This window comes from Myotis nattereri (assembly GCF_964212035.1).
Source record: "Myotis nattereri genome assembly, chromosome: 13".
Lineage (NCBI taxonomy): Eukaryota > Metazoa > Chordata > Mammalia > Chiroptera > Vespertilionidae > Myotis > Myotis nattereri.
The window spans coordinates 59,050,810-59,070,272 of NC_138088.1; the positions used below are offsets into that span (position 1 = coordinate 59,050,810).

The 19,463-nt window shown below is 56.7% G+C and overlaps 1 protein-coding gene across 2 annotated transcripts in view; it reads right to left on the bottom strand.

Annotated features, from left to right (window-relative positions):
• DOCK1 (dedicator of cytokinesis 1) overlaps positions 1 to 19,463 on the bottom strand; it is a 290,957-nt gene that overhangs the window by 184,894 nt on the left and 86,600 nt on the right. The gene's annotated exons all lie outside the window — the stretch shown is intronic.

The following is a 19,463-nucleotide window of genomic DNA, read 5'->3' on the forward strand; positions in this document are numbered from 1 at the left end:
CCGAGCTGTCACTCTCGGTGACCCCCCACACCAGGCCGGGCTCCCTGTCCCTGAATGAAGGGGAGGAAGACAGCATCGGGCCAAGCACCGCGCGGTCGCAGTAAAGCGCAGAATCAAGCTGAAAGCAGAACAGGACGGCGATCCGACACGGAGCACGCAACGCCCTTTACTTCAGCGACCTCGGCCCTGCTTCCCAAGAGCAAGACCCAAGGGTGAGCACAATCCCTCCTTCAGGACGCAGCTTCTGACGAGAGCACGAAATGGACCATCTCATTCCGGTTTCAAACAGTCTTGCTTCGACGACCTTGAAGTTGCTTTGAAAAACTAAAAATTACCTGCCGTGACTTTTAATAATGAGCGTGCGCACGGGCGACTGCTTGGACCCCAGAGTGGCTCTGTGAGTGCGTGAGGGCCCCGCGGGCGGGGAGCACCCCGTGTCCTGCATTTATCCTGAACCCGCAGAGCATCCCTGCCGGCAGCAACCCGATCGATCCCGGCACAGGACCAAGCAGACGGCGACAAATGAGCCGGCCGCTCCCATTGCCTGAGGCCGCAGGGCGCTGTGGTAACCAGAGAGGCCGACGTCCCCACCCCATGTCAGGTCAGTGCCCACAATCAACAGTGGGATCCCTGCCCAGGACCCCGGACACCTTAGAACCTGCGTGACTCACGCCCAGGCACTGAGAGGCCTTCAGTCACCTCTCGATTCTCAAGAGACACCCCCACCCCTTCCTTTCAGGCGTCCGCATCCTCGGCTCCCGGGAGCTGGGTCCCCTCAGCTGGAGGAGCAGCCGGGACACGGAGAGGGACAGACGTGTCCCCCCGCCCCCCACAGGCTCTGACCTTCTCACAAAGCCCGTTTCATCTCCGTCGCCCGCGGGCCACAGGGCTGTTCATCCAGAATCTCAGGTTGGGGATCCGAGGCCCCGCTTTCCCTGGGGAGCCTGTGGCTTCCCTCCGTTTAGGTCGCTTCCCAAGGTGGACAGGAGAGCGCCCCGCGGATAAGGGGGGGATGTGTGCTGATACCAGCAAGAGAGCAGCACGCAGGCTCCCAAAGGACCTCCACTCAGTGAAGCCTCTCGCTTACAAAGGCCCCAGTGAAGTGATGAAGTATTCGGTAGAATCATTCGGCAAATTGCACGTCAGGAAGGAGTCAGGATAATGGGAACAGAGAGTAAATGAGAGCTATTTTCCCCCGTTTTCATCTTATTTTTTTGTAAATCAGTTTTTTATTTAATAAAATCTTACTCAGAATGTGATATTCTTCTGAATGGGGAGTTGTGGGTTTGGCTCCCGGGGGTGGGGGGCATGCAGGAGTCGGCCAATAGATTATGTTTCTCTGTCACTGATGTTTCTGTCTCTCTATCCCTCTCCCCTCCTCTCTTTTTAAAATTCAGTAAAGGAGCCCTAGCCAGTTTGACTCAGTGGACAGAGCATCAACCTGGGGACCAAAGGGTCCCGGGTTCGATTCTGGTCAAGGGCACGTACTTTGGTTGCAGGCTTCTCCCAGGCCCAGGCCCTGGTCAGGGCGCGTGCAGGAGGCAACCCATCGATGTGTTTCTCTCACATCGATGTTTCCCTCTGTCTTTCCCTCTCTCTAAAAATCAATGGAAAAATATCCTCAGGTGAGGATTAAAAAAATAATAATAAAGGGGAAAAAAAAAGAAAGCAGAAAATTCGAACATTTTTCTAATTGCTGGCATAGTTCACATTAAAGAAATTAAATAAACTTTATACTCTTTTCTAAGCAAATTTAATTGTCATGCATCTCATGAGAGTGCCAACTTAATCCAAACCGTAAACCAAAATAAAAAATAAAATGCACTTTCCATATAGTAGCGGTTTAATGGTGTAAGTGTCTCTCTGGCTAAAAATATTACCACTGATGATGATTAATAGACACTATTTTCGGGTAATGTTCAGGCTAGATTATTCAGTATAATTATTTTAATTAAATCCATTAGCATATCTTTATATAAGATTACAAGAGCTATCGATGATACAAAATAAGTTTTTCTTGAATAATGTATGAAGCAATTATTAATTTACATATTTCTCGGGAAAACGCACGTTAAAAGGATTCCACTTGGAGGTTTGAGCTAAAATATATAGGCCCGCCACCCTCCGCTCGGACGGAAGTGCTCCGTCGCTGGGAGATGCAGGCACCTCCTCGGGAGAGCCAGGACCGGCCGAGAGGCCTCCGCGGCCTCCAGATGGGCAAACACTGGTCACCTCTCCAGACAGCCCCGGGGAGGCGGCGCAGGTTCTAGATCGGGGCGGTTTTCCACAGCACCCTGGTCGGACGTGTGTGTTCGGTTCTTTTGGTTCAGACCCAGGAGTGGGACAGCTGGGTCACCTCTGTGTTTATAAAGGTCCTGGCTGCAAAGACACTGGAAGCGAAAGCAAACTCCCGTGGAAATGCAGGCGTCAGCGGAGGGGGTCCCCACCAAAGGCTCCCCGAGACCCCGAGCAGCAGGGAAGCAGTGACACAGGACGGGAGCCCAGGCCAGGCCACGCCTGCGTGTCACTCCCGGTCCGAAGGGTCTCCCGCCGCCTGTGAGGAACAGCAGGGGCGGGGGGGCTCTGAGGGGGAGGGAGGCAGCAGGAGGAAGCCCGCAGCCACCTGCCTGTCACTCGCACGCAGGGCCTGCGTCACCCCCGCCGCCCCACCCACCTCAGCAAACCGAGAGCTGCTGGTCAGGGTGTGGAGAGGCCCTTTGGGGAGAGGAAACTGCGAAAGCAAAGAGGGCCCGGCCGGCTGGGACCCCGGCATCCCCATCCCACTGCCGTACCGACCGCAGGCCACATGCACATGCACCCCGGCTGCCCTGCACCCCAGACACAAACCCACCCGCAGAGGGTGGAACTGTGCCGCCGCCCCCCCCCCCAAACTTGCCTGAGTCCCACCCCGGCCCCCGGGAACGGGAACTATAGGGAAACAGAGTCGCCGCAGATGAAATCAAATTCAGATGAGGGTGTAGGTGGGGGGCCTCCCGCCCAGGGCAGTGTCTCCCACGGGGGGCAGGGGGCTGGGCGCAGAGGCGCCGGCAGGAGGGGCGCCTGTGAAGGCCGGTGGGCGGGTGGGTGGGGAAGCCAGCAGCCCCCGGGCTGGGAGATGGAGAAGCCCCCCAGCGTCCTCGGAGGGCGCACACCCTGCCGGCGCCAGACGCCCGAGGGGGCGGTGCCGGCTGGTTGAAGCTGCCCAGATTGTGTCTGTCTGAGGGCAGCTCTGGGAGCTCCTCCCTGGTCCCAGAGGAGGCAGGTCCTCCCCCGCCAGTGTTCGCTTTCCCTGCCAGTCCCTCTCCAACAGGAGCTTCGTACATACACACACGACCAGCCGCTCCACCCCAGGTCTGAGCCAGAGGAGCTGAAAACACGCGTCCCAACCGAAACGGGGACAAGGGCGTCCCCAGCAGGGCTATTCCCACAGCCCCCCGGGGGGCCCACCCGCTGTCCACCGGCGGAGGAACGGAGGGCGCGCAGAACGGGCGATGGAACGCGATGCCCATCAAACCCAAGTACCGGCGCCTCCACTACATGCTGAACCTCGAAAACATGCTGCGGAACAGAAGCCAGACACAGAACGCCACACACTGCGTGACGTCATTGAAATGACGTGTCCATGGCTCAGGGGTGGCCAGGCTGGCGGGGATGGGGGGGGTGGGAAGGGGGGCGGGGGCTGACCCTCAGGAAATGGATACAGAGTGGTGACAGGCAGGACACGGAATGCACTAAATGTTCATTTAAAAAACAGTGAGAATGATGCATGGTAGGTTACGTACATGTCACCACAAAACATTCCATTAATTGGGGTGATAAAGAGCATTCTTCTCGTGGCGGCTAATGACACTTTTCATTACAGCAGTCACAGACCTAGAAGCATGGAACAGACTGCGGACCTCGGCGGGAAGGCGGGGGAGGGAGGGGGGTGGGAAGAGATCAGCCAAGGCCCTTGTGTGCACATAGGCGTCACCCGTGGACACGGTCAATAGGGTGGCGAAGGCCTGGGGGGGAGGAGGGGTTAAGAGGAGGGGAAGGGGGACATACCTAATACTTTCAACAACAAAGATTTTTCTTAAAAATAGTCACAGAACTGCTCTTTGCTTCCCGACTCAGAGGCACCGTCTGCCCCGGGAGCTGCAGGACGAGTGACTGACCACACAATGTTTTCCAGCAGCGACGATCAACACCCTGGAAACCGCGCTTCACACCGTCTCTAAAACGAGATGAGTGTGATAATGACACACACACACACCCCCCCCGCCCCCGCCTGGCCACGGGGAGGGCTCCCGCTCCCCGAGCTTGTCAGGTCAACGCCAGGGCCGGAATGAAGGCAGTTGGGGTGCCATCGATGGACAGCAGGGAGGAGAGCCCCACCCCCCACCGCCCCACATCTCCGTGTCCCCAACCCCACTGTCCCAAACCCCACCCCTAAGTAGGCCCTCACACTTTCCTGTAGAGGCCTGTGCAGGGCAGAGAACGTATACTGCAAACAGAAATGAGTAACTTCTAAAAAGATGCTCCCAGTGGACAATGGGGTGTGTCTGTACATGCTTCGGACCGAACGAAGGCTTCGGAGGGTGATTAACATTTTCTGCATTTTCCGCGGGTCAGAAGGCCTCTCCTCCTCCAGGAGCAAGGCTGGTTGGGGAAGAGAATCACCGCTGTCCCCAGCACCAGCCATGCAGTCACCTGAGGCCAGCGCCTCAGCCCCTGCTCCCCAGGGTGCACCCTCGGCCCCTCGGCCTCATGCAGAGACCCTGTGACCTGCAAAGGCAGAAGCCAGCCTGGGGCCCCGCTCCCCTGGGTGAGTTGTCTGTCCTAGTGTCTTGGATCGGGGAGGGGGTGGGGGGGAGCAGGGAAGGGGGTGCAGAATCCTCAGTTCTCCTGAGCCCCAGAGGAGGAGGCAGGAGGTCACGGGGAATTGGGTGATGAGGAGGGAGTGAGGTAAGAGGTCAAAACGGAGCTCAGGCAACTCATTGGTTTGGGGAGTTTGCCAGTGATGCTGTAACACCCGCAGGTCAGGAGGTCAGGGGGATGAGGACATCAACACACAAATGTGGGGGCACAGCTCACAGATGGGGCTCCCAGAGGCCCCAGGTCACGAGGTCGGGAGGATGAGGACCCCCACATACCAATGTGGGGGCACAGCTCAGTCCCTCACAGGCCTGCTCCTGCCTCCCCCTCCTTTACGCAAATGCGTTTGTTTACTAATCGGAACGATGTCTCCCACCTAATGGCCATCTCGGCGGCAGATCCTGGCACAGGGCACCACAGCGTCCGGTGAACGAAAGGCAACCGGGAGCCGGACAAGTTCCCAATCTGCCGCAGACAGGTTCTTTCAGAAGTTCCCGCTGCAAACACCCCACCAGCCACCGCGAGCACGCGGCCCTGAGGACTGCCAGGACCCCCCTGCCCCACAGACGAGCGCCGGGGCCCAGCCACAGGTTAGGAAACGGTAGGCGGTCAGTCCCCTGAGGACAGGGACCCGTCCCGTCCATGACTGTGTCCCCGCACCTGGCATCTGAGAAAGCCCGACAGACGGACACGTAGAATGAGCGATGAAGGACCCCACGCTGGGTGGCTCCATTGTCCTTGGTGGCAGCAGGAGAAGGAAGAGAGTGGAGCCCAGAGCATGCTGGGAGCAAGTGAAAAACCAAGAGTGAGTCGGGTCACCACAGCCTGGCCACGCCCCAAGGACCTTGCCGGCCCCAAAGCTATGCTCCGGGCACGTTTTTCCGCTCCGGGTTCCTGAGGAAGCCAGGCGGGCCCCTCCTCCCCTGCACCCCCTCCCTCTGCTCCCTAACTCACTCGCTGAGCCCCGACCAGGCAGCCGCGACGCCCCTGCACGGGGAACCCCCACCCCCTCCCTCCTCAGAGGCACACAGACACGCCCAGGTCTAAGCCTGACCACGCCTGCGGTGCGGGCCACGGTCTGTGCAGACCCGGCGCCCGGCTGGTGGTCAAGCGTTACTCTGGGCGCCTGGGAGGTGCCTGCGGATGTGATTGGCAGCCGCAGTCAGGGGACTTGGTGTCAAGGAGAGTTTCCTGGATGAGCTGGGGGGCCGGATCCAATCAGAGGGAAGCTGTGAACAGCAGAACCAGGGTTTCCCTGGGATGCGTGTCCACTGGGCCTGAGTGTCCGGTGCCCCGGACTTCATCATCGCGTAACCAATTCACTGTAATAAATAAATAATGGGCACCCCGCTGGTTCTGTCTCCTATTGGACTCATACACCTCGAGGCACAGCAGCCCTGCGTGGGCGCACTGCGTTCACCTGGACCACACGCACCTGGAGGGGAAGGGCCTCCGCTAGCTCCGTGGGGCCTCCCAGCCTCTGCCCGACCCCAGCAGGGCGTTCCAGAAAGAACTGGGGGACGAGGACGGACTGCTGCTCCACAATCACAGACAAGAAATCCCCCCCCACTGATGCATTCATTCACTCATTCATTCACCCACTCATTCACTCATCCATTCGTTTACTCAGTCATTGGCTCACTTGCTCATTCATTCCCTCACTCACTTACTCATTCATTCATTCACTCATACATTCACTTATTCACTCACTTATTCATTCCCTCACTCACTCACTTATTCATTCCCTCACTCACTCATTCATTCCCTCACTCACTCATTCATTCACTCATTTATTCACTCACTTATTCACTCATTCATTCATTCACTCACTTATTCACTCACTCATTCACTCACTTATTTATTCACTCACTCATTCATTCATTCACTCACTCACTCATTCACTCACTTATTTATTCACTCACTTATTCACTCACTCATTCATTCATTCACTCATTTATTCACTCACTTATTTAAACAAAACATACTGACCGACTGAAAAGATGTTAAAATTCTAAAGAGGACGGCTCGTAGGCCGTGGAAGAAACCTCCCAAATGCAGAGCTTTCCCTCCCTGTTTCTCAGATGTGACCAGTGAGGACAAAGCAGCCGCCGACCCCTGGGCAGATCTGAGGCTCAGTCCCTTGCAGGCCTGCCTGCCTCCCAGGTGTGATCCTATTAAACAGAAGGATCACAGGAAAGGCAACTTCCGTTCATTTAAGGTGACTTCTCCCGCAGTCTGGCTTCACCTTTGTTTCCCAGGGAACACGAAGAGGAATAAGATGTACCTGCCATGTTCTCTCCCCTGGGCACGGTCCGAATCAATGGGAGTGATTTGCAAAGTGCATGATCTCTGCTCTTTTCAGATACAATCACATACGTGAGAGATGAACTTCAGCCGAAACAGGAGTTCACAGAAATACAGAAACAAGGGCAGCATTTGTTATGCCCCGATTTCAAGATCCCCCAAGACAGACCACTAGGGAGCCAAGTCCGATGCAAAAGCATAGAGTCTTTTATTCAAGCCTGGGACTTGGTCCCCCCGCCTCCATTACTGGATGCAAGAGAGAGCCCCGAGTCCCAAGGGAACAAAGAATTTATAGGGCTTGGGGTCAGGGGGTGGGGGCACACTCTGACCACTGATTTGGCCGATTCCGGTTGGTTGAGTGAGGGCCGGGGGCTAGTGACGCAAGGGCAGGGTGCAGCTAGGGTCTGGTTACACAAAGACAGGGGGGTGGCTAGCATACTCTTGGCCTTGGGCTAGTTTCCCCCGCTTTCCCATTGGCTGAGATAAGGGCAGGCTGAGTAACTGATACATTCTGCGGCTTTTTCTTGGAAGAGGGGAGAAGGACACAGCTATCAGTCCTGTTCTGTCCTTTCAGCATTCCTAAGTAACATCGAGGCGTCGACTGTGCGCATGAACAGTCATCGGGTGGATATTTCTTAATAATCTCCGACAGGTGTGTTTAACGCAGACACAGAAGCGACATCCCCGCTTGCGATCTGGGGGTGGGGTAAGGGTATTTTTGCTCCAGAAAACAGAGCTTACTTCCCAAAGTGACTGAAGGACAGGGACATTGTCAGGGGAAATGGCAGGAAATGGTGCGATAGCAAGTGAAATTGATCAAAGTTTGGGAGAATCCACAGGGTGCTGGGACCCGCGATAAAGGAACATCTAAGGCACTGGTGGCACGCGGGCCAGCAAGTGGAATGGAATTCAGAACTCATGGTCCCATCCCTCTTGTAACTGCCACACACGGAGCAGCAGACCTGTGGGCTTTCGCTCCGCATTTGTAAAGCATGAGTTGGACTCAATTGGAGAAAACTTTGAAATTAAACACAAAAGCAGCCGCCAGAAAATAATTGCATTTCTTGAAAAATGGACCGACCCGATCATCAGAGAAAATTAAATAACTCGGCCCTGGATCTCGGAAGATCTGGAATTTGACAAACACAACAGGACGTGAAAAATAGCATGAGATTCCCCATTTATTCCCAAGATCTGTATGGGTGGCCAAAGGGTCATTTATCTCCTTTATGACCAATTAATACCCAAGTTATTTTGGTTCTGCGTTAAGTAGACAGCCCCAAACGATGCGAATTTCTAGCTCAGCGCTGCTACTCACAATTCATCAGCGTGGCCTCGCAAACACTTCGCGGCAACCCCAAACTCCCAGCACGCTCGACAAGGAGGAGAAGGGCGATGTTTCCTGGGAACAAAGTTCGTCACCCAAGTTCCCTGGTGCCTCACACTCAGAAGCCCCTGGCTCCTACCTCAGGTTAAGCTAACTGGGTTCTGGAAGAGAAATCCGGGATTTCTCAGGGACTGCAGCCCCCGCCACTCCCCCCGACTATGATTCATCCTAACAGCTCCAGGAACCAACGCCCCCTTCAATGTTCTCCCCAAGAGGCTCCACAGAGCAGCCCTGCCCCTCTCCACCCCCTGCGCCCCATGGACAGCGCCCGCACACATTTCTGGGGCTTGGTCATTGTCGGGTTAAATCTGACAAAGCGAAGACCATCTTAGTTGAACTCCTCAGCATCCCCTTGAGAAGCTGGCGTTTCCTGTGATGCTTGGAAGATAGGAGCCACCTTCTGAAAGCTCCGATGGCTTTGGCAAGTATTGTGTGGATCCAGGGAGCTCACCGCGGGGCAGGTGTCCCTTCCTGGGGTGGGGTTTTCCAGACCCGGTTCGTAGGAGCTGCACAGTATGACCTAGGACAGCGGTCGCCGACCTTTCGGACCTCGCGGACCACTGGTTGGCGACCGCTGACCCAGGAGACTCTAACGGGTAGCTCTGCGTCCCCACCCAGGCAAGGAAGCCCTGAGTCCCCACCCAGGGAAGGCAGCCCTGATCTGGTGGACAGCCGAGGGCACCCACAGGGGCAGCAGTGTGAGTGTTTAATGGACAGCATTCTGAGTACCAGCTGCAGAGTGTGGGCCCTTCCACGCAAACCTCACCCTGTTTCTTCACCTTCCGGAGCATTCCGGAGCCCTCCACAAACATCACTTGCTCCATCGCTCCCACCCACCCTGCTGTAGGGAACCACCTTTGTTCCCACAAGTGAGGTGGCTCTGGGTCTCACAGTCCCTCATTCTCCCAATGAGAGCATTTCCTATTGTGACCACTTCACGTGTCTGCTTTTATGCCTACAGATAGAAGCCACCTGTCTCCTTGCAATGCCTCCCTCATGGCCCAGTGCCTCCCTACCTGGCCTCACTGTACGGCCCTATGAACGGGGAAATATTTTGGTCCGCTCTCACACTGCGTGGAATGATCTTCTATTCACTCTTGACCATGTTCTCAGCCTCCATCATCGCTCGCACACCTTTTTGGTCACCATTTCACATGGATCTGAAATGGTCACAGCACGGCACTGCTCAGGGGCCCTGGTGAACGGTGTCCCAAGCCACACCCCCATCTGCCTCACAGCAGCACTTCTACTTTCCTAATTTACGTGCCAGGTGCATAGTCATGATCTGCCCGATCGCTGCCATGTAGCCACGTATTCTATCCTTTACGCGACCTTTAAAAGGGTGATTACAATGACAGCTACACCTGTGCCCTGGCAGCAGACAACTGCCAAGTGCGGCCACATTTCCCTGCTCCTTTTGAATCAGTTCTGCCTGTGACTTCACGGCAAACTGGCATCGAGGTTTCCGGCTAGCGCAGCTCGGTGCCTTTGCAGCATAAAATGATGAGGAAGTTGCTATCGGGCCTCAACGGGAGGCATCTTAGCTTCAAAAGGAGTTGGCCACTTTGGGAGGCAAACACGGGGTGTCCCAGGCAGGGCGGCCTCATTTTGGAGGGCGGCCAGGTGTCCCTTCCTGGGGTGGGGTTTCTCAGGTCCGGTTCATAGGACCTTCACAGTATGACCCAGGACACAGTACCCGGCAGCCCCGCCTCCCAGCCAGGTGTGCAGTGGAGGCACCTGGGGGGCAAGGGCAGCGGGGCTGTGCCGGAAGCCGCGGCTCTGAGAGGAGCTGCCGCAGCCTGAGGACAGCCCGGCAGAGAGAGGTCTCCTGTGCGCTCTTGGACTGGGTGCTTAGCGCGCAGGGAGAGGGGCTCGGAGCCAGAGGTCCTTGCCACCCACATAAACCGGAGGCAGTTGTAGCGAGGCACCCAGACGCCTCTCACCCCAAGTTCGTGGAGGACATACCCATTTAGCCAAAAATGGCTTTATATACATCACCTTCCTAACTGCAATGTATAGCAGTCACTCCTAATGAAGAATTGATGAATTATAAGCCATGCATGAAACACCCATAATACGCCCAAGAGATGATGGATGAAAGATTTCAGGATAAAGGAGGTAAAAGAAAAAATATATATAGCATTCTTTAGTCAGCAAATGACAGAAAAATATAAAGTACTGGGGTTCTGAAAGGTTTAGAGACATTATGAATTCTAATTTGGGGAGGGGAGGGCAAAAGAGGGAAAAGTCTATAATTTTTAAATCGACAAACTCATCATCCTACTTGTGACAAATGCCAGCCGTGCCAACACTGTGGCCAGAAAACTGCCTAGCAAATGGGGCCCCGGGCACACAAGGCACAGAGAAGCTCCTCTGTAACGCGTTCCCTCTCCCGTGCCCTAACATCATAAAGGGACGGCTCCAAGGCGCGGAGCCGCTCCTTAGAGATTTTAAGTAACTTTTAATGGGTTTTCCTTTCTTCTGTGTGTCACAGGGATGCGTCTGGAAGATTAAGAAACCACCCCAGGAGAAACGGAAGACAGAGCTCGCCAATCATCTTCCATTTAGCCTCGCCTATGAGTAAACAGGGAAATCATGCAGAATCACATCCACGGAGAGAATTCCCATTATCGCTCTCCGCTTGATTAGCTATCCACGGAAAGCCCACCCCCCCTGAGCAGGACACTGGGCGGGTGTCCTGCAGGATGGAACCCTATTTCAACAGCCAGAGGGTTTCTCAGATCAAAGCAGGCAGGTCAGGGGTCCCAAGCCCAGAGGCGGCCGCCCTGGGCACTGGGGCACACAGCCCAGCGCGCAGGGTGGCGGCAGGGAGGAAGCGGCTGGGCCGCGTGCAGGAGGCGGACCCATGCCCAGGCCTTCCCCTCCCGCGAGGCCAGTGCAGGTGCGCGCAGCTGGACCCAGGTCACATGTCACAGTCCTCTGTTCCGGAGGGGCCGGCGCCGCGGCTGCCAGGCCAGGTGCTCGAGAGCCAAGCGCTGGGGTCTGCTGGCCACGCGGGAAGGGCAAGTGGCAGTCGCCAACACACCTGCTCGTGGGGCTCTAGCAGGCTCATGGGGCTCTAGCAGGCTCGTGGGGCTCTAGCAGGCTCGTGGGGCTCTAGCAGGCACGAGGGGGCTTTGCGGAGGCCTCTGGGGCAAGAGCGCGAAGCGCAGGATGCGGGGACAAACGGGAACCAGCGGCTTAGCACTGACTGGCACGTCCGCCAAGAGGGATGCGTTCCAGGGACAGAAACCTCCATGGAGCCAAGGCTCTGAGCCAGGCAAGGACAGTGTGGCCGGAAATGGGGCAGAGCAGAGATGCAGGGGAGCACAGAAGAGCAGGGGGTGGGGGGGCTGACAAGTGCTCAGAGCCAGTGAGGGGGCGTGTGGGGGGCAGGCACATCTGGCTCTGGACGCTCCAGCCAGACAGTCGCTGCCGCCCCCCTGCACGCCCCCCCTCTGATGCTCCTCCTTAGGCCTCTATTTGCTCTCTCACTGCGACCCCCTGGCAGGGCTGGAAGGATAGGGGTGACAATATGTCCACCTGCGGACCTCAGTACATCCTGGTGACCACAGTTAGTTAACCTGCTCTGGTCTGCGGGGCCAGCGCCCTCACGGTGATGGAGAAAAGAGAGGAACTAAAACAGCAGAAGCCGGACACGCTCGGAGAGTGGCCGTGGTTCCCTGGGAACGCCTTTCGCGTGCGCAGGCTGTCCCCTGCCTGTCACCACCTCTCTGCCTGGTGAGGCACCCTGAGCGAGGAGCAGCATCACCCCCAGTCCCTCCGGGGTCTTCCCTCTGCGCTCGAGATGAGGCTCCACTGACAGTCACACAGCGTGGAGGGGACATGGCAGACACAGGAAAACACTTTCCAATAGAGACAATATCCCTTTAAAATGTAAGAGAAAACGTGATCCCGTGACAAAAACAAAACCACTGATAAAGAGCTTCATGAGATAGCATTCTAAGGGCTCATGCAGTTTTCATATTGAGAGACTCCCGGGGGAACAGTCCCTGGCCCCCTATCTCCTCCCTGGGAGATCTGGTCCTTTTCTAAAAATGTAATTTCAAGATTAAAAAAAATGAACGCACACAGCACTTCTCAGCGAGTCCCTCCAGGCGTCAAACACAACCATCTGGTTATGAGAACATCCCGTCCCCCCCCCCTGCTCTGAGGGCCCAGCGTGAGACTAAGGTGTCCCCAGGTGCCCCCAGGTCCATGTCCCCCCTCCCAACACAACCCCCAGGCAGCCCCTTGCCGCTGTGTTTCCAAAACCCAGTGCAGGGCCCACCCCAGCTTGCTGCCCCCACGGCTGCCCTCTGTCCCGAGAGCACCTCCAGCTGCAGCAGGAGGGGTGGAGCCTGGAGTGAGTACCTGACACACCAGACACCCAGAGAGGCCATTGCAGCACAGGAATTGTACCCCTTGGAGCTAACTCCTCTTGGCTGCACCAGTGGGCTGCCCTCGCGCCCACTCTACTGACCTGGGAACCTACGGCTGCAGAGAGGAGAAGGGCCAGCTGGTCGACCGGCCATCAGCCAGGGGGCTGCCGGGTCAGGGACGCACAGAGCCCCCTCGAGGAGGCACAGGTGGGAACGCACCCGCGCGTCAGGACCTGCCCAGGAACCATCACAACGATCGGCCTGACCAGTGGCAGGAGAGACAGCGTTTCCCCCCATCGCACCAGGAAACGAAGCATTTGAAAGAGAAACAAGGAGAGGCTTGGTGGTCACCTCACTTGTCCGACGATCACCTTTGCGTTTCATCTCGAATGGCAGCCACACAGGATGTGTAATGTCCCAACACGACATTCCCAGAATCCTATGAAAATATCACGTTCAGGAATTACTTACTCTTTGGTTACGTTTTAGCCAAACAGAGGGTCGAGACTGTTGTTCTTCCTTAGCCACTAAGCTGGAGAGAAGATAGTCCAGGCAAAAGAAACTACTTCTTAAAGCGTCTCCGACGAGGAACCAGTCACCGAATGCAGAGGTCACACAGGCAAGACTGGAACCTGCCGTGTTGACAATTCACGCCGTTCACAGCCTTTTCCTCTGCCCGTCCACCTTCCCTAACTCAACGCAGGTGTTGGATGGATAGGGTTTCCCAGGAGAAGAATCGTTCCTGTGAACGATGGAGCGCCGCGCTCACAGGGCACGGGCACCGTCTGCTCGGCTGCCCGTCAGGGTTCTAACGGAGCCCGAGCCACGCACACACCGGGATCTGGCCTGGGACGCCATGCGAAGGCAGCGGGCCGAAGAAGGGGACACGGGGGGCTTTGGGGGAGATCCTAAAAAGATTGTGGGCGTTCCCACGCCTCAGTCCTGACTCCCCGAGGCTAACCATGTGAGTGCTTTTGAAATTGGACCCCGCATACAGTCCATGACCTCATCGATGATATACAAAAAACTAATTCCACCCGAGGTCTGCTGGGCCGTTTACATGAAATTTTGTAACTACTCGGTGTAACAGCGGCCATGATTTCTGACGCTCACGCGTGAAACAGGCCTCTCCCACCGGCTAATGCGGCAGCTCCAGCCGACACGCTTCTCAGTAAAATCCTTCCCGGGCACACGCAGGCCTGGTCTCCCCGCGGCCGCAGCCTGGCTGTTCAGCACGCCAGCGGGAGCTCCGAGCCGACGTGCGGCTTCAGGTACCTTTTCCATCACCAGCCCGGCAGATGGGGCCGCGACAGGTGAGGCCCTCACGACACCAAGTCACAGACAGACAGTGGCCTCAGTGGCAGGAGCACACAGGACCCAGCCCTGCTGCCAGCCCGCGCCTCTGGGCTCCCCCGCAGCTCCCTCCCCTCTCCTCCTTGCGGGGCTGCCGCCTTCTCTGCAGGAAGCAGGCCGATGAGGGTCCGAGGGTGCTCCAGCCTCGAAGAGACAGACAGGCTCTCCTCCCCCAGGGTTAGAGGCAGTAAGAAAGCTGCAAGCCTCTCACTACGGTGGCCACCGTCCCCTCAAACAGAGAGAAGCAGCTGAGCCAAGAGTGAGGACATGCACCGACCCTATGAGCATGGACCTGTGAACCAGGAGTCACGGTTCCATTCCCAGGGCACATGCCCAGGTTGCAGGCGGGATCCCCAGTAGGGGACGTGGAGGAGGCAGCCAATCCATGATTCCCTCTCATCATTGCTGTTACTATCTCTCTCTTCCTCTCCCTTCCTCCCTGAAATCAATAAAATAAAATAAATAAGATAAAATAAAATAAAATAAAAAGAGTGAGGACAGGCTTTACCCCTTGGACCCTATGAAACCAGCCCCAGATGCTCCACCTCCATGAATCCATGATCCCCTTCTTTTGGGAGCTCAGTGAGCTGGGTCCAGGCAGTCCAATGACCAGCTTTATGGTCAGACCTGAGGTCAGGGAGTGTCAGGCCTCGGCTTCCACCTCCGCCAACATTGTACTGTGTCGTCTGGGTCTCCAGCCTCAGAATCAACGTGTCGCCCTCCCCCACTGACTTGCTGGGATTCCGGATTACACGGCGCTGAATGTATCATGTTGGAAAGACCGGACAGCCTAACACCACCGAGTCTCCTCATCCATAACATGGACTATCTTTCCACCTGCTTACGTGTGATTGGAGGTTTATGCAATTTGCAATCAAGAGGCCTCCATCCACAGGAACTCAGAACATGCAAAGGATCTACAAGAACCACAGCACGTGAATGTACGAACAGCTTTCCCCGGGGGAGGGGCTCCCAGCCCTGGGGACCCTGCTTACACTGGTCAGGCTGGTGGAGACCCTCTGTACGCCCCCGCACCCCCACTTTCCTAGAGAGAAATCTCTGGGAAGGGGCTCCCCAGAGCAGCGGGAACCTGAAGATCCCAGAGAAAAGCTGGGGGCCGTGGGCACGCGTGTTGCCATCGACGACCCAGCTACTAGAAGCACAGCCCTTGCGTGACTGTGCCCCTTGCCTGGCCTGTAGGAAGCTTTTCCATTATTGCTTCTGACAGACACCGTGGCAGCGCGGGAGGATCAAGGAGATAACCGGATCCAAGGGCTTTGCGGTGAGCGCGGCACAAACACGGGATTAGGATGGTTCCTGCTCCGCCGTCCATGTGGACGGGGCGGCAGACGGCTCTCCGACCACGCGGGGGTTGGGCTGGCGTCTCGCTGCGCCGCGCTGCGTAACCAAGCACCCACCGCGGTCGGACACCCGCAGACCGGCCAGCGCCGTGGCCGAGGGGACGGCGACATGGGGTGGACACTGGACACTGTCCACAGGCCAAAGGGCATGAGAACCTGGTCCGAGCCGGTCCTGTGCTAGAAACGGCAGGTGGAGAACGGGGACAGGCGTCCAGAACGCGGGGGACAGTGAGGGGTCCCAGCACCCTCAAGAGGGAGGGGCCCTCCGGGGCTCAAAACACCCGTGGAGCTCCTCCTCCCCTGCGAGGAAGCCACCGCGTGATTTCTGATCTGTATCCGTCATTATCCCTAACGCACTCAGACAGCTTCCCCCAAGGCCAGAAAACAACTCTCAGCTTATGTGTCTGTGAGAGGCTGCATCCCAGACGAGAGCTCAGAAAGAGTCCACAAGCAACAAAAACTGATAAGGAAGAACTGAGGGTAAGATCGAAGGCGAGGACGCGGAATTCACTTCCAGCCAGGTTATGCCTTTCAAGGAAACAAAAGCTGCGCTTCTGGGTGAGCAACACTCGCCCAACAACGTATTTATTGAGATGACACACAGCTTGTGGGAACACAGTGCCTTCCGGTGAGGACAAGGCAGAAATGGCACCAGGAGGTGGCGAGATGGAACCCCAGGGACAGTCCCGGAAGGAAGCCAACCCTCGCCATCTGTGCGCTGCCCACCCCTGGGGGCTCAGATTCAATTAATCTGCACCCCAGGCCCCATGCATGCCCGCGGGGGCCATGGCCAAGTGCCGGCTGACAGCCCACAGGACAGAGGAGGAGACCAGTGCTCCCATCCCGAGCTGAGCAGGAGGCACGGGCAGGAACCTAAAGGGCAAAGAGCGGCCTTTTCCTAACGTGGGTTGAGGCACATGAGCCGTTAGGAAGTAAGTGTAGTGCCTGCCAACCAGGATCTTGTTAGTGAAATCCGTTGGTTCAGAATAGACCAAAGGATACTGAGGACAAAACGCCCAAGTACATCACATGGAACCAAGGTCAGAATGTACACAGCAGCCACACACATGCATACACACACTCACAGACACACACACACTCATATACAAACCCACACACACTCATATACAAACCCACACACACGCATACACACACTCACAGACACACACACACACTCATATACAAACCCACACACACGTCCACCAAACATACACACATACACATATTCACATATACACATACTTACACAAACTCACACATACATACACAAACTCAACACATATACCAAACATACACATACACTCACACACACATACACATGCTCACACATGTATACACATAGCACATACATATACTTATACGCACATATATGCACATGCATGCACACATACACATACACACGCACCAGGAATCTCTCTCTCACCGTAGACCATGGTCAGCGCTTCCCTCTCCAGAAAGTTCTGGAATGCTCAGCCCCAGACAGAAAAGCAGACTCCACGTAAGTCCCAGGACAGTGTCTGTCAGGATCGCCCCAGAGTTGGAAGTAATCATCGGGGAACTGGGGGAAAACTGCCTGGGCCAGTTCTGACTGCAAGGCCCCAAATGCCCCAAACCCATCTCGGCCAGAGCTCAGTGGTCAGGGCAGCCCCCGCTGCCAACAGTGGTCGTGCCCGCAACCTTGGCCCCCAAGGCCTTCATGGCCGGCCCCATCTCACCCCTTACTCCCCGCAGGGCACACCCAATTTGGGGGGATGCAGTCGAACTTTTGTCATTGCCTTAGGAACAGACACTCCAGTCTGATGTCACGTTGGTGCTGAAGTTAAATATTAGCTGAAACTCCTCTTGCCTTGCCCTTCGTCGAGACATAAAACATGGCCGACGGCTCACACCTACCGGTGGATGTGAGGCGGCTTCAGTTCTGAGAAGGCGACTGCAGGGTGCGGGCTCCCTGGGACACAGCAGCTCTCCACCCGCCAACCCTGAATGTGGAGAGCGGCTACAGCGTTCGGACAGGTTCAAGCCTGGGGCTAATGAAAGGGCACGGTCCTCTCGTGGCAAAGCCACGTGCAAGTCCCAGCACAGTTACAGCCAAAGGCTATGGCTTTGAGCTTGACCTTATGGTCCGCACCTGTGGCCCACGTGGCTGAGTGATGTGGGCTGCGGGAGGGGCAGCAAGTAAACAGAGCTGGATCAGGTGCCTGTAACTGAGTGGATTCGAGAACGTGTGACCACGCCCTTACTTTGCCGCGTGGAATCTGCTATAAAATAAAGACTCGGCTCGCAGGCCGTGGCGCTCTCTCCATCAGAGAGCAGCGTCCCACCCAGCCCCAGCTCTCTTCTCTTGTTCGTCTTCTCCATCCTTCACCGCCCCCTCTCGGCTCACCCATGGCCGTGCTGGCGCCGCACACCAAGGATCACACCGAAGGTCACCCCAAATAAAGCCGAGAAGGTTCCAGGGCATGCTGACCACCGAGTTGCAAATGGGGGACGGGGGGCAGTGGATCATCTCAAACATCAAAACAGCCAACAAGGGCCACCCCTCGGAGCCACGTCTAACCCGAAGCCATGCCAGGCTTTGCACGTTCTCTCTGAGCAAGATGAGTCACAACTGTATCTCCATTTCCACAGAGCAAAACTGAGAGTTAACACAAAACGCCAGGACCCAGGATGGGAACCCTTCATGCCAGGTGTCGAGACCACACCGACTGTGAAAGAACAAAATGCAGAACAAGCAGCAAGCAGGCAGCGTTCCAAGCAGAACTCAGTCACCCGTGCTGCAGGCAGAAGGTTCCCATCACGGCGCCGACGTCACGGCAGTCACCCGTGTCTTCCGCTGAACCGCTCAGGGCGGGTCTGACACGCGGGGAAAGGGGCAGACACGAGCCAAGCCCCATCAAATGCAATAACATGAGAAGAGATTTAGAAATCTAAAAGCACAGGCCCGAACTCCCCGTGATTTCTAGCTGTTCTTACGCTCCCCACCCGTCTCCCGAACGGCCACAGGGGTTCGCGGTCAGCGCACTGAGCACGCTGCTCAGCTAATGCCCGGGACGAGGCGGCCCACACCTGCCGCAGGCCCCGCTCCCAGCCCCGGCCACAGGCGTCCGTCCACCACGCGCCCCGTGAAGATGGGGCGTCGCGCTGAGAAAGGAGCAGCCGGCCGACAGCGGCCGCCTCGGAGGCGAAAGGCTCCCGGGGACTTCATTCCTGCCGGTGACCCCGGCTCCTCCGGTCTCAGCAGCCCTGAGGCACATTGAGCGTCTGTTCCCACGAATGGTGAGCGTTAGAGCTGGGAAGTCCCTTTCCCACAACATCTTAAAGACACAGAGATGCATTCGGAAATGACCCATCAACAGGACACTAACAGGGAAGGTGAGCACAGAGGCAGGGACAGTGCTCAGCGAGGGAAAGCCACCAGGAATCACGTGGGAGATTCCTCCCCTTTGAAGGAATTAGCACGGGCGGCAAACCGCTCACTTCACAGGCGGCAAGCCGCTCACTGCTCGGGCAGCAAATCGCCCACTTCACGGGCGGCAAACCGCTCACTTCACAGGTGGCAAACCACTCACTGCTCGGGCAGCAAATCGCCCACTTCACGGGCGGCAAACCACTCACTGCTCAGGCAGCAAACCGCTCACTTCACAGGCGGCAAGCCGCTCACTGCTCGAGCAGCAAATCACCCACTTCACGGGCAGCAAATTGCTAACTGCTCGGACGGCAAAGCGCCCACTTCACGGGCAATAAACCGCTCACTGCTCAGCTCCGTCTGCAGTGAGCCAGCGCCACAGAAATCGCCAGAACAGGGTGCCCGAGAGCGTG